This window comes from Coenobita brevimanus, chromosome 61, assembly GCF_032717465.1.
Source record: "Coenobita brevimanus isolate Jiangsu-jjx chromosome 61, ASM3271746v2, whole genome shotgun sequence".
Lineage (NCBI taxonomy): Eukaryota > Metazoa > Arthropoda > Malacostraca > Decapoda > Coenobitidae > Coenobita > Coenobita brevimanus.
Window position 1 is genome coordinate 20,718,479 of NC_137014.1, and position 4,787 is coordinate 20,723,265.

The window sequence follows — 4,787 nt, forward strand, 5'->3', positions numbered from 1 at the left end:
AGACATCTAGGTGTAGATGTACTCTCTCTCTCTCTCTCTCTCTCTCTCTCTCCCAAGACTTACGAAACTCCACGGGAACGCAACGTCGCATCTTCAACGTGCGCGTATTGTGACACTAATGGTGACAGTTATTAGGGGAAAAAACACCTCTTCAGAAAATATCAATGGACATAAAACTGAAAATGGCCCTTCTGGGACCCAGTTCCAGTCACCCTGCTGGGCTTCATCAAAACCCATATTCCCGTGTTGCCTGAATCTCACACACACACACACACACACACATACACACTCATACATATATATATATATATATATATATATATATATATATATATATATATATATATATATATATATATATATGGAGCCTCTGTGGTACAGTGTTAAAGTGTGCGTGTTCGTACACTGAAGAACGAGGGTTCGCGCCCCGCCAGGGTAATAAACTTTGGGAGCGTTCTTCAGGCCATGTACTGCATTAGAGGACACAAGGGGTGCTGTGGTTGAACAAGTGTCGCATACTATAAAGTATGCTTGCACCCACTCGGCTGGAGGTGGCCGTTTACACTTGATTCACAGACTACACACACATCCAAAGCCAATCCAACACTACAATTACACTCACAAGCACTTCTCACCCTACAGACAGTCTCTACTAGACAGCCTAAGCCACTTGGTAGAGATACATTGGCTGTATCGTCCCCACTTCGGTCGAGATAGGCTGGTCCTGCAGTGGACACTCAAAAGGCTGATGAGATGAGATTATATATATATATATATATATATATATATATATATATATATATATATATATAACTGTCTTGCTTTAATCAGACCAAGACAGTATGATGTTATCCAGAACGTAGTAGAGAAGACAATCAGGGGTTGATGAGATCAGTGAAGGTTGCTTAAATCCTCTCACCATGAGGGGTCACTCCTACTTGTTAGTTGAATAAAATTGTCTGCGTCAATAACAAAGTGACTGTCAGGTCACTTTTAAACCCTTGACCACCAGCCTGTCGTCATAAAGATGGCAGCAGAGAGGGGGCTGGAGTGTAACGTGGGCACTGGAAAGGTAAACGAGAACCCCACTCAATCCCCCTCCAGTTTTATGTGACCCATTTTGGAAGCTCTTAAAACTTTATAGCAGAGTTCGTTTTTTGCCCCGTACTTGATTCGTGGACATTTGTAACAGGGAGCCTTTATATTTGCCCACCATAGCAGGATTTTGTTTTATTTTTTTAGAAGTTGTGTTACACCTGCGCCGAGAAAGCGTTGGTAATAACGCATCAGAGAGAGAGAGAGAGAGAGAGAGAGAGAGAGAGAGAGAGAGGGGGGGGTTAGCACTTGAGCAACAGGCCTCGTAACTATTCTGTGTGTAGGATTTATGGTACTTGTTTCTGACGTAACTTAAGGTAAGGTGAGCAAGGTTCCCTGTACTCTCTGTCTCTCTGAAGGGCTTCACTTTTTTTTTTTTTCAGTTTTGTTCTTCTTCCTAGTTTCTTCACTTCATTCCTTCCCTTTGTTTCTCACTGTCTCCCTACTTCTGTTCTCCCTCCTCCCTTTCTTTCCTTTATTCTTATCTTCTCCCTTCTCGTCATTTATCGTCATTTTATTCACCTTTTCTCCCCACTCTTTTCTCTCTTCCCCATTCCCTTTCCATCTTCACCTCTTTCGCTTCTCTTCTCCCTTTTTTTTTTTTTTTTTTTGACATTTATGCTTCCATCTCATCTTCCCCGTCCATTCCTCTTCTCTTACTAAATTATCCTTCGTCACTTAATAATTCTATAGTAATTATATACCTGAAGACCATTGTATTCCAAGTACTGTAAGGGCCTTTGAGTTAAGGGATCATTCCACACTCGCCTTTAGGACTTTCCCCATCTTACGGCATATATCCTGTAAACTCTTTGTTATAATCGCCGTAAAACGTGAGGTAGACCACAGAGAAGAGAGGCCAAGATGGCTGAGACTCTGCAAATGTAAAAATGGGGGAGCTTGTGTGTGTGTGTGTGTGTGTGTGTGTGTGTGTGTGTGTGTGTGTGTGTGTGTGTGTGTGTGTGTGTGTGCGTACGTGCGTGCGTGCGTGTGTGTGTGTGTGTGTGTGTGTGGGTGTGTGTGTGTGTGTGTGTGTGTGTTGATATCAGCATTGCTGTATCTTCATATTAGGTTGAAATTTCTGGCCAGTGGTCATTAGCTGTCTTCGGATGCTCAACAACTTCACTCTCACGGTTGTATTTTTAAATCTATTCTTTCCTTCTCCAGACACTACTTTTGACCATGAAAAAAATTTTCTAACAGGGGAGGTTCGAAATATTTTTAATCAATCAGTTAAGAGTTAGAGATCTTTTTCATGTTACATACAGTCATCTATTCATATCCTAATTGAAATGAATATTGCATCTTCGAATGAAAAGGGTGACATGTGAAGGTGTGTAGCTCGTACGAGGCCTGGTTTGACCTTAAGGTACAGACTCTAGAGTAAGACCCTGAGTTGAACACACACACACACACACACACACACACACACACACACACACACACACACACACCGTGTGCGACCGTGGTGGCGAGCAGACGTGTTTACGCGACCTCCCGCCCATGGTGTGACTTGGCGCTTCGTAGCAGCCTGGGTTCAGCCTGTTGACCCTGTCCCCTCCCCTGCATTTAAGGTTCATGACTGAGTTGAATGTTGAGTGGCAGAATGTGCGCTCTTCCAATCTACCGGTACCGACCCAGTGAACTTTACAAATTGAAGCGGGGATGCGGCTATACACCAAGTTCAGTGATTCAGTGCTTGGAAGACATGGAACTTTTTCGCAATCGTGGTGGACGAGGTGGTAGACGGATTGTGTGCACAGTGCCTGTGATTACGAGCAAAAAAAAGAAAACAAAAAATGTTGTACCAAGACCTCGCAACCTTCGTGAAGTGCCACGTGTATGGTATAACCTTCCTACCCTCCTCCTATCCAACGTAACCTCACTGACCAACAAGATGGAAGAAGTGATTGAAGCAGTGCGCACTACAGGCTGTGACATGATGGCAATTACAGAGGCGTGGCAGATTACCCACTGCCCACCTCCTCACCAACCACATTATTGAGACTGTTGATGCCCTACGAGTAAGATTTCCTGCTGCAAAGCTGGTTGTATGTGGGGACTTCAAATGCCTGGACATCAGTGAAATTTTACACCAGCTAAATCTTACTCAGGTCGTGAATTTCCCTACCCGCGAGCAAACAACCCTCGGCCTTATCATCACTGATATGGCCCAGCAGTACTCCCCTCCCCGACCTCTCCCCCATCTCAGCTGGAGCATCCATATCACCATTCTATGGACGCCGGCACCTAACACCTCCATGCCAAGGCAAAGGGTCACCCGATACCACCGCCCCATGCCGGACTCTGCCATGAGGGAGTTTGGAAGGTGGGTAATTCAACACCAGTGGAGGGAAGTTTTGGACACTGAGGATGTAGATACCAAGTGGAGGAACTATGCCACAACCATGACTGAAGCCTTTCACCACTTCTTCCCTGTCAAAGATTTCTCTGTGGATACATCAGATGCCCCATGGATGACACCACGCCTCAAGCGACTCATCAAACAATGCAACAGGACTTATTACACTGACCGCGTCCTGTTCAGGTCCCTGAGGAACAGGGTCATCAGGGAGATCAGGGCACCCAAGTCATCCTACTACCCAAACAAACTACATCACCTCAAACAGCAAGACAGCAGTCGGTGGTTCAGTAAAGTCAAAGGTCTGTTGGCTTACAAAAGCAAACTTCTATTCTTCCCTGTACCTCTGACTTATCACCTGACCTAGCAGCTTGAGAGATTAACAGTCACTTTGCCTCTATCTGTCAGAGTCTGCCCCCTCTCGACACTTCTCTTCTACCTGCCTGCCTCCCTTTCCCCTCACCATCCCCCTCTGTCCAGGTGGCCAACGTAGCTACAAAATTGAAGAAACTGAGGCATAACAGATCTACTACATCTTCTGACCTGCCAATCAAAATTTACAAAGAATTTGCCCCAGAACTTGCTCTCCCACTGTCCTCCATAATTAATGCCTCATTATCTCAAAACTCCTCCCCCAGTGACTGGAAAATTTCCTACGTAACACCCATCCCCAAAATCCATAGCCCACAGTCACTGAGTGACCTCAGACCAATTGCCATTACCCCTATCCCGAGCCTTATTTGCGAGGATTTTGTTTTCGACTTGGCATATGATAAAATTAAAAACTCAATAGATATACAACAATTTGGTAACATGAAGTCCTCCTCCACTACTCATTGCCTTGACAGTTTTCTTGACTTCCTACACAGCCACCCGGACAAACGCAACACCTCTCTGGCTGTCGCTTTTGTTGACTTTAGAAAGGCATTTGACCTTGTTGACCACACTGTTGTCATCAACAAGACCATACGACTGGGACTCCATCCACAGCTGACAGCGTGGCTGGCTGACTTCCTCACTGGGCGAATCAGGCCATCAGGTATCAGGAGTCGATCTCCTCTCTCCTCCCCCTGACCTGTGGGGTTCCCCAGGGTACCAAGATGGGTCCACTTTGCTTCCTCATCCTCATCAACGATGCCCTCACGGACACCCCGCATCGGTGGAAGTATGTTGACGACAGTACCGTTGGCATTCCCATCAACACCAGGCAGCCGGACTACTCACCACTCCAGTCCACCCTGGACAGACTCAAAGTGGACTGAGGAGAACAAAGTGACAATCAACCACACCAAGACCATGGTGATGCACTTCTGTACCTCCTCACAGGCCG

At 45.7% G+C, this 4,787-nt stretch overlaps 1 pseudogene; it reads left to right on the forward strand.

The window, feature by feature from the left end:
* Positions 1-1,027: 1,027 nt before the first annotated feature.
* LOC145403703 (uncharacterized) lies at positions 1,028-4,531 on the forward strand (annotated as a pseudogene).
* Positions 4,532-4,787: the final 256 nt, after the last annotated feature.